Source organism: Tenrec ecaudatus, unplaced genomic scaffold, assembly GCF_050624435.1.
Source record: "Tenrec ecaudatus isolate mTenEca1 unplaced genomic scaffold, mTenEca1.hap1 Scaffold_602, whole genome shotgun sequence".
Taxonomy (NCBI): domain Eukaryota; kingdom Metazoa; phylum Chordata; class Mammalia; order Afrosoricida; family Tenrecidae; genus Tenrec; species Tenrec ecaudatus.
This window is the reverse complement of record NW_027459485.1, coordinates 1,562,117-1,585,893: the sequence shown is the minus strand read 5'-3', so window position 1 is coordinate 1,585,893 and position 23,777 is coordinate 1,562,117. Positions and strand designations below refer to the sequence as shown.

The window sequence follows — 23,777 nt, the reverse complement described above, 5'->3', positions numbered from 1 at the left end:
GTGACCCTGATAGACATTGAAGCCAGATTTAAATGAGGATGTGGAACAAGGGATACCATTGCTGATGTCAGTGGATCTTGGCTGAAAGCAGAGTACACCAGAGGTTGCTTGTGTTTTATTCAGTAGGCTAAACTATCTCATGTGTGAATCATAACAGTTTGGATAGCCATGAGAAGAATGGGAATTCCAGACCACTTCATTGTGCTCATGTAAAACTTGTGCATGGACCATGAGACAGTTGTGGGTACAAACAAGGGTATCCTACTCAGTTTAAAATCAGGAAAGGTGTGCATCAGGGCTGTGTCCTCTCACCACACTTCTTCACTCTGTGTGCTGAGCACATCATCAGAAAAGCTGCATTTCATGAAGAAGAATGGCAATGATTAGAAAAACATAATAACAATTTGTGATGTGCAGATGACATGATCTTACTTGATGAAAATCAGGAGGACTTGAAGTAATTTCTGATGAAGATCGAGGATTAAAGCCTTTAGTATAGATTACATCCCAATATAAAATAGATCAAAATCCCCACAACTGGACCAATAGGTAACTTGATAAATCGAGTAGAGATTGAAGTTATCAAGGATTTCGCCTTGCTTGGATCTGCAATCAGTGCTCATGAAAGCAGCAGTCAGGAGATTAAATGATGCGATACATTAGATAAATATGCACAAGATCTCTTTAAACTGTTAAAAAGTAAGGATGTTACTTTGAGGACTAATGTGTGCCTGACCCAAGCCATGATACCATTTTGACTGTATCATTTCAGTTCCCTCATGAACTTTTTCACTTCCCTTGCGTACACATGGAAATTGGATATTGAATAAGGAAGACTGAAGAATAATTTATGCATTTGAGCTATGGTGCTAGCAAAGGATATTGAAAGTACCACAAACTACAAAAAACAAATCTGTCTTGGAAGAAGTAGAGCAGGGAAGCTCATTAGAGGCAAGGATGCCAAGACTTCATCTTCTTTCCCTGTGCATGTTATCACGAGAGACCAGTAACTATGAAAAGAGGAAGCCCTCGGAAAGATGAATTGACACAGTGGCTGCAACAAGGGCCTTGAACATATGAACAATTGTGAGCATGGCACAGGGCCAGGCAGTGTTTCGTTGTGTTGTACTTAGGGTCACTATGAGTTGGAAATGACTCAGTAGCACTGAACAACAACTAAAATAAGTTTAGAGTCTTTCTACCTAATATATATATGTCCATCATGTCCTGTCGTGTATCTATCCATCCCTCTATCCAGTTGTTCCTCCTTAATTTAGAAAACCTTACTGGTGTTGGTACACTTCTCCTAAATTCTTCAAGTGGTACCACGTTTAACTATCTTCCCTTTATTTCAGGCCAACTTCAAGTCTGGAGCCCTCTGGAGCTCAGCAGCCCCTCCTTTCATACCCCTGAGATCCAAGCCCAGATAATCTGGGAAGAGCTTGGCGTTGGCAGCAGTGGTTTCCTCAGTATGCAAGAGCTGACTCTGGTCTGTCAAACCATTGGGCTACAAGACCTTGAGAAAGAGGTGAGAGAAAGCCTGAGACTGACCTGTCTCAACCACTTTTCTTTGAAATGTTTGGTCTGAAAACTCTCACCCTCTTTTAGACTATGATTCAGACATATCAATTTCTCATTAAAACTCTTGACTGGCTTCAAAACTCCTGTCAAAGAATATATCTCAGACCCCCCCCCATTGTGATAAACTCTCACCACTGTAGGGCAGTTGTGCCAGGCACTCTTAGACACAGTCACTCAAGATCACCGTTCCCTGCCTGCCAGGCTGATTGTACTACGGCCAAGTAAGGCCTCTTTAGAACCTGTCTGTAGTCTCATCAGATGGGAATAGAGGTGGAGTGTTATATTGCAGTCCTCACTCTTCATTAAAGCGCTCTTGGCCTAGCTGCTGTTATCCTGTGACCCACTGGAGCCAGGCTGGTTTTTGTGGGTACATCTTCCACCGACATACTGCAAGTTCCCAGCCACAGCAGATAGGAAATAAGTTATTTATGGAGTTCAGGCAGTTTGAATGACTCAGCTACTGATTATGGAACTAAAACAGACATGGTAGTATAGATTTCCCTTGAGACTGATAAGGAAAAATATTTTGGAAATACAGCCAGTTGGGACCTAGACAATTTTGAATGTGGATGAAGATGAGCAAGCTGCCCTTGTTGAATGCTTGATCCAAAAGTTTGGAGAAGCAGGAGGCCCAATGGTGACATCTGGGTTGAGCTGCCTGTTTGTGGAACCTCTGCATTAAGCAAAACATGTGTTCTGATCCAGGTGTATGACTTTTGTTTAGGAAATGGAAGATTTGTTTAACAAATTGGATCAAGATGGAGATGGCAGAGTAAGTCTTGAGGAATTCCAGCTTAGCCTGTTCAGTCATAGACCCAATTCATTTCCGAAATCTTCTACTCCCATCGAACTGAGTGATCCTTGGACTCATTACCAGGTAAAATAGGACAAATAAATTATGAACCACATTAAGTATTATCTTTCTGATGACTGCAACCATAACCGTCAGCATCTTTCACAAACCTGTCCTCTCTGAGTCACCTGACTGTTGTCCAGGGGTTCAAGAGGGATAAGTAACAGAGATATGTGTTTGAGATTCTGGGGTCACACAGACCTCCATAACTGTATGTCCCTGGATGGCATGCTCATCTCTGAGCCTCATGCTCCTCATCTATAAAATGGGGCAATTGTGATGCCTGCCTCCCAGGTGTTGTTCTATAAGACCAAGTAGTGTCTGACATGACAGCTTCAGCCATTCTTAATTGTGGGATAGAGAACATTTCAGTAGGGAAATCCCTTTTCCCTCATACCATGATGCAGCAGGAGAGCAATGTCAAAGAGCATTCTGCAACATCTCCCTCGGGCAGCCCTTTTGATTTAGGTCCTGAGTCTGGATTCCTCCCTCCTATCCCTGGGTTTTATGTCTTGCAGAAGTACCAGGTCTCCGTGCAGCTTTAAACAGAACAGATTTAGGCAGTTTCCTTAAATCATAGCATTGCTCAGTGACTGCTGGGTTAGCACTTTCCGAACAGAAGAAATTCCTTCTCCCACCACAGAGCAGACTGCTCTAAGGAATTCTTGCTTTCTGCACAAGGATGTGGCTGACTCCCATGTTGTGTGGGAGGCAGAGTAAAACCAGTGTGATATTCTTCACCACTGAGTAGGTACTTCTGAGAGCATAAGTTTTTCATTCTAAAATCAACAAGAATGCAGGAAGAAGATATTCAAGAGCATTAAGGAGAGATTTCAGGCCATATAAGGTAAAAAAAAAATCAGAGTATGGCCCTTATATGTCACTGATTGGGTTAATTGGCAGATATGACTTCCTTGAAGCAGAAGCAGCCCCATGTTCCCTTTGTATTCATCTGAAGTATAGACTAATGTGGACACTGAACTAGGGATGGATGTGCGCATAGTTGGCATTAAAGAATCAAGATAGTGGCTATAGAGCCGTACCGCTTCTTGTGCCATGCACACCTTCCTGAACAGATGCTCTCTGGCCAGAGGTGTGAGTTTGTAAGGAGGAATCTTGGGGAAATGACCTAGGCAGGCAGGTATGTCTTCCAGGAGACACCCACATCAAGTGAAGTGTGATCCCTGTTTGTGGATTAAGATTTGAACATGGAAATGGGTTTCTCTTCTTTGTCAAGGATTTTCTCCAGGGTAAGTTGCACTGAGGCTAAGAACTAGGGAAGATACAGAAACAAGGGTAACTCATGTCCAAATGTGGAGACCTAGGTGTTGCTGGAAGCTAGTGTAGGATAAGGATCTCAAAGTGGCACCCCTGAGCCTGCAAGGGCAGGATCCCTAAGAGTTCTGTAACCTCGAATACCACTGAAGTATGGGTCCTATGGTAGTTACACAATCTGGTGTCAACTTGTGGAGGGGTAGAGTCTAGCCTATCAATCAGGTCATAGCTTGATGACCTCATTTGGACCCACCACGAAGATAAATAGCTCACTGGAGGCCAGATAGACACAGTCTCTGCATCGTCTTCCTTCGGACAAGTCACATGGAGCTAGGCTGATGAAAGCCAGAGCCTTAGAGCTGGAGGAGCCACGTGGAGACCCACACCAGCACTGAGATGCTTAGACTGCCACTGGATCCACAAGATATTTTACTCTCTGATCTTCCTGCATTCAGTATCATTGCATATGTTTTGTGAGTTTGAAGAGGACTTTATAGATTGATGTCAGACATATGTGCTAATATCAGACTTACGGACTTGATTTGAACTAGGGTGGGATGTTTTTGTGATATTCAACTGCTCTTGTATATAGAGCTCTTTCTACACACAGATGGGTGTCTATGAATTTGTTTCTCTAGTCTACTCAGACTAACACATTATGGTCCCTTGGGAGTGGAGTACTAGATAAAAGAATCATAAAGATGGAGAGTGGATGTTTGTTTGATCTCTGCTTCATGATAGTGCTTCTTTGGCTAGCCAGAAGTCAGATATGGCCATGCAGTTTACTGGATAGTTTTCTGGAAAGAACATGGGAAGTTAAAGTTTGGATTCTTTTCATTGGTTGTAGTCTTTGGTTATTCTTGTGTGAAATGGTGAAAATGTGATTAATGTATATTTTGAGCTCAGGGGACAAAATCACCCCTTGAATTTCTCAGAGTTGCTTAGTGAAAATGGCTGACAGAAGGTCAAAATGGCTGAGAGAAAGCTGGCTGGAGGGGCAGGGAGCACTTCAGGCAAGACGGCAACTGAGTAACACATAGCAGAGGGACTCTGCAGAAATTAGCGCAGGAGAGTCACTAAGGGGGATGTTGCGCACTGCCTGGTTGCAGGAGGAGCGTCATAAAGATAAACAGGCAAATATCCACTCGGTTTTGAGGAGCTGGGGGCTTTGTCTTACCACAGTGAAGGCTGGCTAAGGTCTAACCTTAGCCCCACCACTGTCTCAGCCAGAGACGGGATCATCTGGAGCTGGCACAAAGGCTTTATCTTAACACAGCCACACTTCAACTCCGAATTGTGGAAGGGTTTAAACCCCTCCAGCCCCAGGGTCAGGGATGGGGTTAAGCTATATTGTTACTTTTGTTTCTCACTCTTCCTTCTTTCCCACTACAGTTTCAACAGGCTCTTCTTTTTTTTCCTCTCTCTTTCTCTTCCTTTTAATCTCACACACCACTGCCAACCTCCAGGCATCTCCTCTTATCCTAGGGCTTTTACTCAACAAAGAGGCTAGAGATCTTAATATTACAATTAGACAATTTGACCTGATAGATGTGCACAAAGCTATTCACCCAAATACAAAAGAATTTACATTCTTTTCAAGCCCACATGACACATATTCAAAGATAGAGGTGCTGGGGCATTAGATGAATCTGCATAAGTTTAAGCACATTGATATATGTACCTCTCTCTCTGACCACTGTGCCATAAGACTGGAAAACCAACAAAAGGAAGATGAAGAAAACAAGGACAAACAATTGGAAGATGATAACTCTCTTGCAAAAGGAGTGTGTGCTGGCCCAGATCAGAGATGAAATTAGGGAATTTCTGGAAATCAACAAGAATGAGCACATGATGTACCAAAACTTATGGGACACAGCAAAGGCAGTTATCAGAGGAAGTCTCATAGCAATACATGAACACATGAAAGAGGAAGAGAGACTTATGATTGATATGCTGGCACAAAATTTACAGCAACTAAAGCTGAGTCAACAGGACAAACCTATTAATAGATTAAGAAAATAAATAATAAAAATCATGGCTGAGATTCAGAAGAGGGAAAATAAGAAAACTATGGTAAAATTAGTGCTGCTAAAAGTTGTTTCTTTGAACAGATAAATAATTGACAGGTTTTTCTTTTCTAATTTGTCATTTGTTTTTTTTTGTTGTTGTTTTCTTTTGTTGCTTTGTTTTGGTCCGTCATGTTTTTGGTGCATATTATTATCTCTGTAGGTCTATCTAGATAAGATAGGCAGGATAAACCATCTGGAAGACAAAACGGGACTGACAGTATTGCAGGGACATGGGTGAGGGACAGGTGGGGGAAAGGACATGTGTGTTAAAAGCCCAGGGACAAGTGAACAACAAGTGATCCAAAAATGATGGCAACGAATAGGTAGGAGGCCTGGTAGGGCTTGATCAAGGGCAATGTAACCAAGAGGAATTACTGAAACCCAAATGAAGACTGAACATGATAGTGGGACAAGAGGGAAGGCAGAAATGATCACAATGATCTGCATATAACCCCCTACCTGGGGGACGTACAATAGACATGTGGGGGATGGGAGACATTGAACAGTGTAAGATATGAGAAAATAATAATAATTTATAAATAATACTTTATAAATTATCGTGAAGGCAGGAGTGTGGGGGAGGAAGGGAGAAAATGCTTAGCTGATACCAAGGGTTCAAGTAGAAAGAAAATATCTTGAGAATGATGATGATGGCAACAAATGTACAAATGTGCCCGACACAATGGATGTATGAATGGATTGTGATAAGAGTTGTATGAGCCCCAATGAAATTATTTTAAAAAATAAAAATAAATAATGAACCCTGGCTCTGGCTTGATGCTGTCAGAGGCCTAATGCCATATTTTCTATCAATAGAAGCGTTTAGATAATGAGTAAGATAACTAAATAAGCATCGAATTTGACTGTTTTACGAATAGAGCTTAGGATCTGATGCTACTCTGTTTATACTGATTTTTTTTCTGTTTATTATTATTGATATATGATTGATAGAAATGATTATTGGGAAATTTGAAAATAGAGAGCTTGTAAGCCCACTTGTTTCTCGTCATTAAAACTGGATTGTTAGATGGGTTTAGGACACACCCGCAAAGAAGGCTTTGAAAAAATAAGCTCTGAAAAGAAAAGTGTCTTCAGTGTTGAGGACATTTAAGGGTGAAGAGACTTGCCAAGGGCTGTTGACAGATTGACAGGGGGAAAAAGGGAACTCTTTGGATATTTAAATTTTGAACTCGTGGTTTTGTCAGAAGCTGGGAAAAAATCTGGAACCATGAAGAAAACTACTCTCTGGGCTGAATATTACAGGGAGCCTGTGGGCAGGCTGAACTGCTTGCTAGGCGACCACCCAGATCCACTTGTTGAGTGGAAGTGGGCGAAATGCAGCAATAAAGAGACAGATTGAGTCTGGCCACTGACACTCATGGACCTTGTTTCAGGAACGTGAAGAGAAAACGAGAGTGGGTTGACTGGTCTGAAATTCATGATCTAGCGCAAGGGGGCTAGGCTTGTTGAAAATTTGTGACAGTGCCCATGGTCTAGAAGCGAGGTGACCAATGGGCACCATGTGGACGCTGAGTGAAGCAGCCCACATTGAGTTGACCAGAATCCGACCAGATGAAGAGATGTTTGAGCCTGTGAAGTAGAGATATTGCTGCAGACTTCATGGATAGCCTGTCCTGATTTGACTTTACTATGGATGGGGAGTTCACAAGGTTCTAACTGGGATGAAGGTTCCTCAGAACACGGCTGATGTAAGTGGGCAGTATAGAAATTTTATACCTAAAATGGAGATGATAAAGGCATGAAGTGGTTGGCTACAAACTTTCATAGGTGCTGGAATATGTACATAGGATTATAGGTTTAAGTGTGTGTTCCTTAACTGCGATGCTTAGGCATAGAATATTGTTTTGTCACTTATATAATATGTTTAAATGAGGATGGCACATACTGAATGGTACACTTATTAGTTTTATCTTGTTAGTTACAGATATGATTTTATTATTTTTTTGTTAAGAATTATGTATGGGTAAAAAGTTGTGTAAAAGTGTCAACTTGACAAAGGTTGGTCTGTGGTAGTTACATATTCTGGTGTCAACTTGTTGAGGGCTGTTGTCTAGCATGTCAATCAGGTCACAGCTTGATAACCTCATTTAGGCGTGCCACTGAGATAAATAGCTTACTGGAGGCCAGATAGATACAGAGGCCAGATAGATACAGATAGGTGCTTCATCCTCCTCCGGACAAGCCACATGAAGCTAGACTGATGGCAGATAGAGCCATGGAGCCACATGGAGACTCATGCCAGCCCTGAGATGTTTATAATGCCACTGGATCCACAAGACTTTCCATCCACTGGCCTGTGATCTTCCTGCATTTGGCATATTGCATGTGTTTCGTGAGTCTGAGGAGGATTTTATAGATTGGGATTGGACATATGTGCTAATATTGGATTTATGGACTTAATCTGGACTTGGGGTGAAATTTTTTCTCAATATTCAATTGCTCTTGTGTATAAAGCTTTCTCTTAACACCTATGAGTGTCTATGAATTTGTTTTTCTAATCTACCCAGACTAACAGGTCTTTCAGCACAGCAACTTGACCCATTATCCTGCTGTCATAGCCATCTACTCTTCCTGTCACGTGTATTTCTACATACAGCACACACTTGTACACATATCCACACAGTTTGGACCCATCCACTGTATACATGTACACCCACTATATATACACACCTGATACATGTAGTCAATGCTACATGTATACACCCAAACTATAGATGCGTCTGTCATACACACACACACACACACACACACTTAACTATACACACACACTATATATGCACATGATACAAGGTGGTACCCTCCCAGAACTGGAATTGTGCTGGGCAGAGTAGACCTTTCATAATATGACTTTTTCTCCCTCTTTGAGAGCTCCGAGTTGCAGCGCCACCTGAGAAGGTTCTCTCTGGTCACAGTGAATTTTTTGTAAAAGCGGTTTCACTGGAACCTTGTTTTTCATGATGGCGAATTTAAGAGAACAGCATGCAGCTATGAAACTTTGTTTCCTCCTCAGGAAAAATGCCAAAGCAACTGTTGTGATGTTGAATACAGTTTAGAAAGACAGTGCTATGGGAAAAACTCTAAGTGTATGAGTAGTTTTCTCATTTCAAAAGAGGTGAAATGTTGATTGATGGCAAACCTCATTCTGGACGTCCATCATCTTATCGAACAGATAAAAATGTCGATTTGTAGTGCATTTGGAATTCGTTCCACCAGGTTAGACTGTTAGTCAAGCTTTCTATTAGAGGATCTGAAAAGATTTTGTAACAGTGTGTGGCAAAAACAGGCCTGATTTATGGCAGACAGGGGACTGGTTTTGCCACCATGATAATGCACCTGCTCACACAGCCATCTCAGTGTGCCAGGTTCTGGCAAAAAGCAGAATGTCTCTCTTGCCCCGTGCACCTTACTCACCTGACCTTGCATTGTGTGACTTTTTTTTGTTTCCTCGAAGAAGAGGGACATGGAAGGATAACTATTTGAGGACATAGAAGAGTGAAGAAAAACACTAGGGAGGTGCTGTCAGCCATCCAAACAGATGAGTTTGAAAAATGTTTCCAAGAATTAAATTGCAGATTTTACAAATGTATCAAGTGTAATTGAGAGTACTTTGTAGGTGACAAGTTTGTTTTGTAAAAGAATTTAAATGCATGCCCCATGGTTGCTGGGCACTGTTGGGCAGGTACAGCTTTCCAGCGATGGCAATGGGCCAGAGCGATCCTGGGATGCATGCATGGGGCTGTTCCTTTTCAGCAGCCTCCATAGCCCGGTCACTGGTACATGGAAAAAAATTAAATACATAGCTTTGAAAAAAATTCCAGGTTTTTTTTGGGGGGGTACCACCTACTATATGCACACAAATTGTAAGGCACACAAACTCATGCCCACCACACACACTGCTAGTGTACGTAAACATCATAAACACAGTGCCTACACATCCCTTCACTATACATTCTGTATGCATTCATGCACAGTATATTCATATACATGCACTCTCTACACACCCACACTAAATTCACTGCAGAGATATGAGTGTATACACAGTATATAATACCTTTGGGGCATAGAATGTCAAACTGAGGAGTGGGCGGATTCAGTCTTTCGTTTGTGGAGCACAAAGTTCTACCCCTCTCTTGATACCTCTCACCTGAGAATTGCCCATTTGCACTGTCATTTTAGGGCAGAAACTGGAAGGAGGCCAGGGTGGTAGAGTCTCCTGTATTATTTCAAAGTAGAGTGTGCCATATCTTGTGTGTGTCTCCACAGTTTGGCTATAGAGTGTGATGTTTGACCATGTCATGTGGTATACCTGTTAGATAGATAGATAGATAGATAGAAGATAGATAGATAGATAGATAGATAGATAGATAGATAGATAGATAGATAGATAACCTACTTACTAACAGGTATACTAGCTCTGTACTGATGTCATATATATATATATATGACAGCAGGAGAATCAGGTGGACATGGTATAGGGGAAACCCATTCTGAGCCTCATATTTTCTAGAGTAAGTGGCTAGAGGGTTCATAGCAGTTCCAGATGCATTTGAGTATCTGGGACTCTCCATTGATAGCCATGGTGCCCTCTTCCACCTGCAAACAGAGTAAAATGCCTGCTCTAGAGTGTTGTCCAGTTGGCACGCAGAGCACCCAGCGTAGCTTAGTAAGCTCGGTGAACAAGCTCCTTCATTAGAGAATTGGTGACTCAGTGAGTACAGGCAGAGGAGGTTTCTGCTCCCTTGAGCCTGACTCAGGAAGTGTACTGCTGGGAGAAGATGAGGGATGAAGGGTGGAGAGTATAGCCAGGACAAGCCTGGTGGTCATCAGAGAAGGGACCGGAAAGAGTCCAGGATGAGCCAGAAAGAGCAAGAGGAGCATGATTTAAGCTGTGGGGCTGGACTTGAAAGGGCTAAAAAATAGCTAGGTATCCTTCTATCTGGAGGCCAGCGAGCCGGTGTGTCAGAAAAGAGGAGTTAAGGGTGATTGAGCAAGGTATTGAGGGTCCCAGATCCAGATCCCAGCCAGCAAGGCAGTGAGGAGAGGGTAGCTGAAGAGCCATGAGCAGGTTGGAGCAAGGTGGTTTTTACTCTGAGGGAGGCAGGAGCGCTGGATGCCTGGAGCAGAAATGTGATGACCTGAAGGTGTGGAGAACACTCATTCTTACTCCCAGGGATTCCTGACAACACATATTTACTGGAAAGGGCTCTGAGGTAGAAAAAATTTAAGGGAAATATTTCTTGCCCTTGTGGATTCATAGAATATCTGAACGTAGCAGGTCAGCTTTCCGCTTGAGAGACTTTACCATCATCGTAAGACTCCCCTAGCTTGCTTAGCTGAAAGCTGCTTGCTTCTGTATTCCCAGTAATGTGCAGTTTCACACACAGGGAAGCCCACTCTGCTTTTGGAGCCTCTTAGGAATTTCTCCATGATGGCAAGCCCCTCTTTAGGCTCTTCCTTTGTGAGGCCCTGTGTACCTTGTTCGTCATGCCAGAGAGATGCGGATAGTTCACGGGCTGCACTTACACACCCAACTCACACTCATCCTCACTGCCATTGACTCAGTGTGGACTCATAGCGACCATACAGGACACAGTAGGCCTGCCCTGGCAGTTTGCAAGCCTGTAGCTCTCTGTGGGAGTAGAAAGCCCTGTCTGCTGCCTTCTGGCTCCAGAGCAGTCATGGCTGCTTTGATGAATCACGTCGCTGTGCCCAGCCCTCTCACCTTTGCTAGAAAGTGAAGAGAGCGATAACTGGTGAGGTTGTTCTTGCTAGGCAGCGTGCAGGTTTGTGCAGTGGGGGACATGAGAAATAAGAGATTGGGCTGAACAGACGTGCGTGCTCACAGCACTTTCTTGGTCCCTGGTGTACAGGCCACAGAGGAGAGCAGCTGCCACACGACCACTTCGTCCCTCGTGTCCATCTGCTCAGACCGGCACCTCTTCTCCGGCATCGATGACGGCACTGGGTTTGCATGCCCTGAGCAGGTGGTGGCTCTGTGGGCCCAGGAGGGCATTCAAAATGGCAAGGAGATTTTGCAGGTTTGGAAATGGATGGCCACAGCTGCTCCGCTGAGAATGGGCTGAGGGTGGGGTGGGAGCCCGAGAGGGTTACTGTGCTTGGCCTCTGCTCTCTGGCTTCCTTACTCCTGCTGCAACAGAGAATCCCAGACAGGGAAATTCTCGGGAAACTTTTCTTTTTGGCTATTAATATATAAAAATTTTAATTTTGAAAGAGCATAAATAAAATACAGAGAAAACAACAGTGATAAAAACACTCTGAAGGTAGGTTTTCATGTATTAGATACTTCCCCCTTTGCCATGCTAACCTTTCAGGCTTGTTGCTTGGACAAGGCAGCACTCCGACGGGCGTTGGAACAAGCACACTTTTGTGGTGGCATCAGAGTCAGAGAAGGTGCATGTGTATAGTCAGCACTGACCACTACATAAGGGCATGCATTCTGCCAAGTCCTTTGATCAAAAAAGACCTAGGTGGGAACTGTGCCACTTGGCTCCACAGGCCAGCCTCGCATTCCTGGAAGCCATGGGGGTTTCCTGCCCATGCTCCTCCATTTCTTCTGCAACTGGCCCAGGAGACTAGCCTGGTGTAGCTCTTGCTCTTGGACTTAGTGTCACACTGTGCAGTAGTCAATTTAAAATAAATATAGCAAAGATTCATTTTTAAACATTCATTGTTTCATTCTGTATATGTGGGTGGTAAGATGCACATAACATCTCTTTTTAAGTTTATTTTTCAAAATTCTGAGAGAGAAGGAAGATTTCATTTTCTGTAATACTTTTGACCATGGCTCATGTCCTCTGATACATAATTTTTCTACCAATACAAATCATCAGTGTGTGTGTGTGTAGATAGATAAATAGATAGATAGATAGATATTATGGAGATATGAAATATGTGTCAGGATTCTTTACATATATTACGTTAGGAGTCTCTCCCAGAATTCTTTTAGTTTGAAATGGTAAAAACTCAACTCCAAGTGGCATAAGGAAAAAGGAGAATGTAAAATAAAATAATAATTTATAAATTATTAAGGGTTCATGAGGAAGGGGGCAATGGGGAGGGAAGGGGAGGGAAAAAAGGAAAATGAGCTGATTCCAGGAACCCAAGTGGAAGGCGAATTTTGAGAATGACGAGGGCAACGAATGTATAAGGGTGCTTTACTCAATTGATGTATGTATGGATTGTGATAAGAGTTGTATGAGCCAAATAAAATGATTTTTTTTTAAGAAAGAATGTTAGTGGCTTACAGTGGTGGGCAGTTGGCAGAGTTAATTTAGCCACTGCTCTCTGTAAGTGCCTGTATCAGTACCCTTTCATCTCTAACTGCTTCCAAATTTTCCTTTGCTATCAAGTTAATTTCAACTCATCATGATGCTAGGGGGCAGAATGGACTTACCCCTTTGAGTTTCCAAGAATTTAAATCTTTATGGGAATAGATAGCCTCTACTTTATTCCTCAGGGAAATGGGGTGGTTCAAACTGTTGACCTTGAAGTTAACATCTTATTGCATTACCCACCACACCACCAGAGCTCCTTCCAGTGCCCTTAGCCTTGGGCAAAGTCTCCTCTCTGTAGCTCCATACAGCCTTTATAATTATTGGGTTTAGGTGGGGGGAAGGGCCCCTCTCTTGCTATTAATCCCCATGAAGTACTATGCATGGAGTCATATTCTTCCTCATGTGTCCCTGGCTCAGGCACAGTGGGATCTCCTATTGACAGCCTAGGAGTTGGAGTGGGGGCGGCCCCAAGAGGAAAAGTCTCAGGCAAATGGGAGAGCCAAGGAAAATGGAGTCTGGAGTCAAATTGTTGAGAGACTTAAACTCATCTTGAATGTCCCTTGGGATTTATTTCTAGAGCCTCGAATTCAGTGTGGATGAGAAGGTGAACCTTCTGGATCTGGCCTGGGCTATCGACAACAAGCTCCTGATGGTCACTGGTGTCATTCAGCAAGCGGCCCTGGCCTCCTACCACCAGGAGCTGAGCTACCTCCAGTAAGAGGCTGGGAGAGGTTGTTTCAAGGCTAGGGGTGTGGTTTGTTCTCAGGGGTCCGGGACTGGCAAGGGTCTGGGCTGCTGCCTTGCCTGCCCCCACCACCCTCTATAGGCAACTTGTGATGAGACAAGGAAAAGGGTCTCTGGTGTAGGGAGAGACGCTTTGCCTCTTCCTAATAGGGCCTAATGAGCAAGGGGCCGCCTACGGTTATTCTTGCCACAGGTCTTGCATACTTGGTGAGAGGCTTAGAAAGCCAGATCTCAAAATCCTAACCTAATCCCCTTAATAATATCCCAAGCAGCTGAATCCAACTTAAAACTTATGTGACTGACATTTTTCTTGCTATTATGGAGGTGCAAATGTTCTCCAGACCAGCCCACGGGGGCCCCAGGCTTAAGCCAATTGACTGAAAGCGCACAAAAAAAAATTGCTTCTTAGACCTTTTCACTGAGCACAACGTGGCAGTTGGCACCGTGTTCCATTACAACAGAGCTCTGCTTTCACTCAACGGGTTATTCATGTTGTTCTGCTAAATAGATTCACAGGGACAAAAGTTGATAGTATTTTATAGAAAGATAACTTTTCCAACAGTTTTGTTGGCATATAAGTCATGTATCATACAATTCAGTGGTTTAGACATATTTTAAAAGAATTGTGTAGGCGTCACCACAATGAGTTTTAGAATATTTTCTTCATTCTGGTACCCGTTATTATTAACTCCCCATAGCCCCCAGTCTCCCCTGCCACAACCGGAAGGAGCTATTAATCTAATTGCTGTTTCTATAGATCACCTATCCCGGATTTCATATACAGAAAATCCTACAAAACAAAATAAACACCAAAAAACCTCAATTCAAAAGCAAGTCGACAATAATAGAAACTAAAACGAATAAAGTCATTTAATGTCAGGATACACCATTAGAGAACCATTCTTCAAAGACTCAAAGACAAGGCTAGCCCGCACTCAACACCATCATGTTGGCTGTTTTTTGTCGTTTATGCAGACCCAGAGTTTGAGGGCCCTGCAACGGTATGTGCTTCTGTGGGAAGCTGACAGAGTAGTAGCTACATTTGACAGTGTCTCCTTCCTGTGGGCAGGGGGCAAATGAAGCAAATGGTGCAGGAGCGAGACAAGGCAAGACAGGACCTGGAGAAGGCTGAGAAGAGGAACCTGGAGTTTGTGACAGAGATGGATGACTGCCACTCTGCCATGGAACAGCTCACGGAACGCAGGATCAAGTAGGTGCCACCGAGACAGCTTCTGGGTCAGAGCCTGGCACAGTAGCCCTCTAGAATCACAGCAGCTGTCCCCAATCTGGTCCCTACACCCTGGCCAGAGGGTGGGTGAAGGACAAATAGCTGCTACCCAAGTGGCAGTGCTATAGTTCTGGTTCATTGAAGGCCTTACTTGAGCCAGTAGAAACCAGAAAATGTAACTTTTTGTTTTGTACCATCAGTCAGGGGCCTCCAGAGTAACACGGTCAGTACGATAGATGGGTGTTCATATGGGTGGAAACATGGAGGGATACACGTGATTCATTTATTTTAGAAAACTGCCTCCTGGTTGTGAGGCTTGGCAATTCTAAAATCCATCGGTCAGATGGCAGGTTGGAGACTGTCTGCAGGATGGCTACGGTCTTAAAACATCCTTCTCCTTCCAGAAACCTTAACGTCTGCTCGGAAAACCTTCAACTTATTGCATAACCCCCCCCACACACACACACATACACACACACATCATGGATCATGACCTGTTTTACTGAGGACTGACAGGCTTAAATGCTAATCATATGTAATGCCCTCATAGCAATACTAAGCCAATATGTTAATAAGCAGTGGGGCCCCATGGCCTACCCAACGGCACACATGAAATTAGCTATCACAAGACTCCTTGAAAGATGAGGGTACAATAGAAGCATCAACTGAACTCTGGGTGGGGCTGGTGCAGTATGCACTGGCTTCTCATTCTATATGCCTATGGGCTGCAGACATTCGTCTCTACCCTACCTCTACTCTCTTTGCTCAATCCGTTGGACCTGCCCTCAGCTCAAGGAAGACCTTTAACTATTGTTTGTGCTTGTGATGGGTGTTATGTAAGATATTTTTTGCAAACAGCTTCAGGAGTTCAGCAGGTAGCACTCAACACAGTGAAGGTACCCCAACACCTCAGTCTTACCTCTCATCACCCTTCATACTGAACAGTCTTAGGGGGAACTCTGTATGGTATGTTTGGTGATGGCTTCAAGGCCAGAGAAAAGGATGTAAGAAAACCTAGCCACATATATATCCACACTGCATCAGGGAGAAGGTTTTTTTCACCCCTATTGAGAGAAAAGTCTTGGCCAGAGGTGGCTAAACTCAGCTAGTGATTCACCTTCCTGAATCCTTTGTTTACTGAAGGTGCTCTGCTGGAAACAGCTGAGGCTACATGAAATGATCTTCTACATTTCTCTTTCTCTCATACTGGCTCATGCCAGAAGTCAGAACACTGGCTGCCTGCTCCCTGGTCTGTCTTCCTTCACTGGTGGGCAAGATGTCTGTGGGGCATGCCCTTTTAGAATCCTACTTCCTTGCCCCTAGCCCCTTGCCCTTTGGGTAAGCTGAGTCCTTTGGTCTCCTCATCTCTAACCTGAGAATGGTAATGAGCCCTGTCTAGCATGGAGGGATGACCAACACAATATGTCGAGCTTCCTAATTCTGATGACTGTGCATAGGCCCAATCATGTGCCTCAGGAAACAGAGAGAGTGAGAGAGACGTCATAAATGATGCAGAGTCCTGGCGTGGTGAAAAGGTTGGCCCCTTGGCACCTTGCCTCTGTGTGGGGTCATGTTCTCCTGGAAGGACCAGCAGTGAATGTGGTGTCCAGTGTCTGGTCCCTGCCTTCAGAACACTCATACTTTCCATCAAACAGGCGGCTATAAAGTCTAAAACTGTCAGTAGATATACAATCTTCCAGAAGGCCAGGCCATGTGTGACACCGGGGAGGTAGTTTAAGGAGGTGTCCCAAAAGGTACCCTCAGTCTCTCCTTTGTGGGTATTGTAGACACCTGGAGCAGGGATACTGTGGACAATTGGCCCTGCTTCGCTCAGAGTTGGAGATGGAACAAGAGCTGCTCTGGCAGCAGACCAGCATGCAGAGGGCTAGGCTGGAGGAGGACCTTGAAGCCCTGCGCAGGGAGGAAGCCTGCTTGCAAGAGAGGCTATCATTGGTGCTAAAGGTATGAGGGTGCTATACAAAGAAAATGCATGTGCACAAAGCTGGGAGTACATAAAGCTTGATTTTCTCCTCACAACTGTGTTCCCTGACAATTGCCCCAGCCAGCTCTAGGGTAGTATAGCTACTTCGTGGCTATTGCCTGCAGCTCTGAGCTGGTAGATAGGGGCCAGGGAAGGTCTGCAACAGCATCTGGCACCCCTGCATCCCCAGAGACCAGGAACATATTGTGGCTTTAGCAAAAAAAAAAAAAAAAAAAAGCCAGGACCTGAAGCTCACCTAGCAGGAGCCCCACTGTATTTCCAGGAGCTGAGAGGTTCATGGGTGTGTGCCACCCAGTCCTTACCACAGCCGGCACTTGATCCCCAGGGATTACTTCTCAGGAGAGACAGGAAGGCCCTGAATCCCTGTCTTAGTTGTGAGGCCTCTGGGGAGAGGATGGCATAGCAGGTGAGGCAGAAGTAGCTGAGCTGACTGTCTCGGTGGACTTTCTTCCCAGTCCTTTTTGCACTCCAGCCTGCCTGCCTTCTCCGTTTTCATCTTGGCTCCTTTTTTCTCTCCCTTTCTACCTGTCCTCCCTCCCTTGATGTCTGTCTCCCTTACTCCAGCTCCTGGCTTTTCAACCCTGCGGAGCACTCAGCAGAGCCTTACCTCTTAGTTATACACTGTGTCTCAGAAGTAATTCCACATCCTTCTGATTCGTCATTGCAGCTTTCAAGTGTCTGTAAACACTGGACTTTTCCCTGACTGGATATATGGACTGCATTGATGTTATTTCAGATCTCTTATTTAGAAGTACACCCTGAAATCATTTGTCTCTAATCTTCTTTCCTAGCTTATTGCTGTTGAGCTCTTGAAGTGGGAGATGTAGCGGCAGTGGGAAAGCACTGGGCACTTCAGTGTCTGCATGTCTGGCTTAGGAGCTGGTCTACTAAAGAAATGTTATGGGGGCCACCACGCACCTCCTCTGGCTACACACAGAAGAGGAGACTCCAACACCAACCCAATGCCAATTGGCACAGGGCAGAAGTTAAAGATGCCTCCCCCCACCATCTTTATGCTATTCTAACGCCAACCATCCCTAACCTTCCCATAACACTCTTCTTAGCTAGATTCGGTCATTTATTTCAGTGACCACATACAATTCACAGACAATATTCACAATTATCGAGTTAATCAGGGAAATGTTAATGATACAGGTCTTTTGTCTACAATACCATGCTGATAACCACCTCTTTCTCTGGTCCCAGGCCTCTCAGTTGCATAGTCCCTTGGCTTCTGCTTTGTTCCATGGGCCAGGAAGCCTACCACTCTGCCTCGTGGTCTCAGTGTTGCTCCTTGCTCTGTCTCATGTGCTCAGTGCCAGGGCTTCTGCTGCCTCCACGACTTACGGCATGGATCTCACATGTGCCCCACTGATGGCTCTTATTTCTTGATGGACACAGGATTCTCTCTCTCTGCTACTGAGATGCCGTGCAAGGGCATCACTGTCCGACCCATCTATGAGTGTTTCACATACCCGATTTGCCTAGTCCCACCCAATTATTTGATGAGTGTTACAAAGATATGGATAGAAGAGCCCTTTGGATCATTTCACTTCACCCCGGGCTACCTTTTGGCTCTTCTAGACATTGCTCCTTTAATACATGAAGAATTGCCTCCTGCCCACTGACATCTAGGATTTGTTTTCACAGTCGTGGTGACCCTGTTAACAGTCACTCGTACTTCAGTCATATCATCAAACCAGCATCTTCTCCTCGCCTCCTTTTACCTGAGCCCATGGTGAAAAGAGGACACTCTTCAATGGGGACTTTCCCTTGACTTGTTCTTTTTCTTTTCTTTTTCATATTGATACTAATACACCCACAAAAACTGGTAAACCAGCTACTTCATTACCACTCCCTATTTTAGATATCCCATTGCTAAATTGTCAATCCCTAACAACCAGTCCTCTGAGGAGACAAGCAAATTTTTGATCAGAAGAATCTTTATTTATGATTTAAACTTTGAGCATCTGTTTCCATAAATATAATCCAATCCAGGGAAAGCCATCAAATTAGAGCAATGTATGCCAGATCATAGTGTCAACATTTATCTTGTCATTCATTTGGGTTCTGGTCAACTCAGCCCTAGAATCCAAGGTAGATCAAATAGGTACCAGTATCAAGCTTGGGAGTTCACACACACCTCCCTGTACTTTAGATTAACTGGCCAATTCATATATTCTCATCAACCCTAACTCCCCATGGCCTAGGTCCTGATCATCAGCTTTATAATTCACAACTCATGAAATCTCCCAATGTCTTCCCCTCTTCACTCACATTTTCAAACTTCAGACCAGCCAGCCCCTCTCTCTCATCTCTAGCTTCTGGGGCCAGATCAGCAGGTGCCAATAGAACATGCCAAAATGCAGGCTGTGTCATCAGTGCGGCAGTTCCACCACTCCCACCCAAGTGGACCCAAGTGTCAGCACAGTGAGCGTACTAGGCTGCCGCCAGCTCCCTTAACTTCAGTCTGTCAGGAGCCATTCTCTGAGAGGAACACACTTCTCCCTGCTAAGATGACTCTAAAGGCAGGCAGCTCAAAATTCAAAAGGCCAAACCGATTTTTCTCCTACTCATTCTTTCAGTTGTTCTGGGTGGATCTGCATGTCTTTGCAAATAAGTGCAAAAATACTGGTAGCAAAGGTTCTGGGTGAGGCTTCCATCCACACTGGTGAGAGCTTTCACTGCTCTTTCCAAACCAAACCAAACCAAACTCACTGCAGTTAAATCAATTCTGACTCTCATTCAGCCTATAGGGCAGGGGGTAGAGCTGCCCTTGTGGGTTTCTAAGATTGTAACTCTTTACAGGAATAGAAAGCCACATCTTTCTCCCATGAAGTGTCTTGTGGTTTGAACTGCTGAACTTGCAGTTAGAAGCCCAGTGCGTAACTACTACACCAACAGGCCTCCAATACTCTACTTGGACTTAAAACAAAAACCCATTTCTTCAGGGAAAATTCCTAACTCCCCTTTTAACAAATCCAATAAGAATAGGCTGAATGTGAACATACAAGCTCTCTGTAATCATAAAACTGAGTATTTGTTTCTATCGCACATGATACCTATTTATAACACTAGTCAGGAGAAACCTCTATCCAACAGTCAGCTAAACACATAAACCCAAATACATCATCCTTTTAAAAACACTCAGTTCAATGTTCTTTTCTCCACCCAGATTATCCCATTCGTATGTCTACGGACTTGGGCCTCTGTTAGGGTACATCCAGGAAACCCTGGCCTTCTTATTAACTGTTTTGTTTAACCAGCCTGGTATTTCCTTCAGGCCACTCCAGAGCACTTTCACGCCCTTGACATCTCTTACATTTCTTTCAAGCACTGCCATTGTTTTAGGTAGGTACCATCATGTAGGTTTCGACCTTATGCATCTATGCCAGGTTCTGCAATATCCTCACAGTTTTTCCCGTTGAGCCTCCTGTTGCAGCCATGGTACCAATCGATCGCATCGAGAGCCTTCCTCTTTTTCACTGTCCCTTTGCTTTATCAGACATAATGTCTTCCCCAGGGGCTGGTCTTTCCTGACATGTCCAAAGTGTGCCCATCTTAGACTCTTAAGGTGCACTATAGCTGTATTTCTTCCAAGACAGATCATTTTGTCCTTTCAGCAGTCCATAGTAAGAATAACCAAAGGAATAATCTAAGAATCAAAATTTTCACTTCCCTTACCCTGACCTTTCTTTTGTAAAACCCCATGCTTTCATGAGCCTGGAGCCATTGCAGTTAATTCCACTCTTGACACCAACTGATGAAATGCCGTACGTCTGACCTCCTAGCTACACGAAGGGGGAGATTCCAATGCCACACCAGCCCAAGCTAATTGCCACAAGGCAGAATGCCTTGACCCTCTATCCTTTTTTTACCCTTATCTGATACCAACATCCCTCAGTTGGCACGCTACCTCTCTGTTGGGTTCAATAATGTATTGCAACGTCTTCAAAAAAACTTACAGGCAATGTTCATGGTTATAGAATTGCTTAAGGAAGCTAACCAGTTACAGAACGTTAAGGAAACAGGTTTTTTGGTCTGCATTGCCTCTTCTCACCCACGATGGTAGGCATCTCTTTCTTAGTGTTGCACCTCTGCCCTCTACCTCATGAGCTTAGCACTGCTCCTTTGCTTTGTCTTCTGTTCTCAGTGCCTTGGCCTCTGATACTTCTGGTGCCTCCACTACTTCAGGCAAGGATCTTACATGTGCTCATTCCTGGTGTTTCCATCTTGATTAACATGGAATGTTTCTGTCTGCAACTGTTATCATTCACTCTTATATACACAGTGCAATGGGAAAACCAACAAATTCCCTCAGTTAGCATTTCACATACCCTATTTGCTTGATATGGCCCCAAAATTTGGTGGGAGTTACAAAGACATGAATAGAAAAGCCATTCCAAGTAATTTCACTTCAACACAGCTGCCCTCACACCCTCCACCACTACAGGAACTCTTTCAAGGAAAAGCAGCTTGCCTCCCTGTAACACCTCTCCCTTATGGAAAGGTGAGAAAGTTACCATTGCGTCATTGCTTGCGTTATATAGCTATTAAACCACTGGCCTGAATCTTTTAGGAAAACAGTCGATTGCAGAAGGAGATCTTTGAAGTTGTGGAAAAGTAGTCAGATTCAGAGAAGCTGGTGCTGAAACTGCAGAATGACCTTGAGTTTGTGCTGAAGGACAAGGCAAGTGCTTCTGCTTATTCTGAGTCTTTCAACTAGAATCATGGTCAGTAGTGTGGGCCATGTCTTGAAAATGATACTTGGGTGATAGAACTTTGGTTTTTTTCCTTACAAAAATCCTGTAATGGAGAGAAATCTATATAATATCTTTTTCTTTCCCCTTTTCATGCCAAGTCACTGTGACCTAGTGCTACCCCGCGTAGTATGGCCTCTGTACTGATAAAGCCAGGACCCACTAATAGTACTTGGGATTAGCCAGAGAGGCCAAAGGAGCACTTAGAGCGTGGTGCCATCATATGTCATCTACCCTAAGGACGTTGCTGGGAAGGGAGAAGTTGCACCAGAGACAAGGCAGAAGTGCATCCCAGCCACCACAGGCTCCGGGTGCTAAGAAAACGCTGTTGGTGGCAAGACCTTTTAAACAAGTTTGAAAGTAGGTAGACTGGATGCTTTTTTCTAGAGCTACTGGAAAGTAGAAGTTAGATTCCCAGAAGGAAAGTGAGGAGGTGGCCCCAGGAACCTGGCCCAAGAGGACCTGCCTTACCATTCTCTGTATTGTTGCTTTCTTTCTGGGTCTGACATCAGCTGGAACCAGATGGCACTGCACTCTTCTCTCAAGAACAGTTCATGTCGATCCTGAAGGAGTATGAATTCAAGTGCAGGGTATGTGCCAGGGAAGTTTGAGGGGCTGGGCCGGGGGGGTTCCCTCACCATCCTCAGCTCTACTGCACTCACTCTTTTGACTGCTGTGAGCAGTCACATATTAATCTTGTATTGGGTCTTACATGCCAGCATTTTGGTTGTTGGTACCCAAACCTTCACCTTTGCTCATTCCCATCCTCTTCCCCAACCATTTCTACACTGGGGCAGGGTCAAAGCTTATGGGGAACTTAGGGTTTTCTCTAAAAGCATGACCCTCTGGCTGCATCAGCAGGTCTCTAGACCTCTTGTGCAAAAAAGTCCAAAGAACTCTACTTCTTGTCTCATTGTACCTGCTAAGAGGGTGGTGTTCAACCATTAGAATGGACAGAACTGTAGGTGACCAGTGTCTGTGTAGCTCAACCTAGCTGATGGCTATGAGAGTGGCTGAGGTTTGAGCAGGCCATGTTCAGGCCCTCCTTTTGGAGGTTGAAAGAGGAGACCACTGAGAGTATCTTCTTGAAGAGACCGGGCTTCTACGTTTAGCCTTGATTCTGCTGAAAAGCCTCAAATTTGATGACGTCTACTTGCTGCGTGTGGAAGGTCAACTTGATATCTAAAAGTGGCCTCATGTTATAGCCACAAGAATGTCCCAAGAAACCAGGCCCAGTGCTCCAGACTTGACGGCTGCTATTCTTCTACTGTATATCTTTCTTTAAAAACAAAGTTGTTGTGTGGGTGTTTTTTAATCATTTTATTGGGGGCTCTTACAACTCTTGTTACAATCTATACATCAATTGTATCTGACATATCCGTACATATATTCTGTCTTTCTTTTATAGACATTTACTTTCCATGGAGCCCTTGGGATCAGCTCCTCTTTTTTCCTCTCCCTTCTCCTCCCCCAACCCCAACCCTCGTGGCCCCTTGATACATTGTAGATTGTTAATTATTTTCAAATCTTACTCCGACCGCCATCTCCCTTCCCTTCTAGTTTCTGTTGTTCTCCCCCCTGACTGGGGGTACGGGATTATATGCTATTCATTGCTATTGGTGTCTCCTCTCTCCCCACTTCGCCCCCCTTCCCCCTACCCTTTTGTTGTCTCTATTCCCATTCCTGTTCCTGGTTCCATGTGTCGTGAGTTTTATCTCTTGCCTATGCCTATGCGCATGCTCCCGTCTAGTCTAGATTGGGAAGCGGCACTGAGGTCGTGATAGCGGGGAGTGAGAAGCTGTTGAACTCATTGGAGTACAGTCCTTCATAGTACTGTGCAATTACCCTTTTGATTTTATTAGGGTTCATTGTAATGTCCCTTGTTTCATTCCTCATCCTTGCTATTGAAATTTGTTCCTTCCTTTCTTTGGTTAGGTTTTCCATGGTCT

At 44.2% G+C, this 23,777-nt stretch overlaps 1 non-coding gene and 1 pseudogene across 1 annotated transcript; both read left to right on the top strand.

Moving 5' to 3' along the window:
• Positions 1-1,355: 1,355 nt before the first annotated feature.
• Positions 1,356-23,777, top strand: part of LOC142436761 (ninein-like protein) — a 71,468-nt pseudogene continuing 49,046 nt past the window's right edge.
• LOC142436767 (small nucleolar RNA SNORA84) lies at positions 9,449-9,580 on the top strand. The gene has a single exon (XR_012782104.1). It is a non-coding gene; the product is annotated as a small nucleolar RNA SNORA84 (small nucleolar RNA).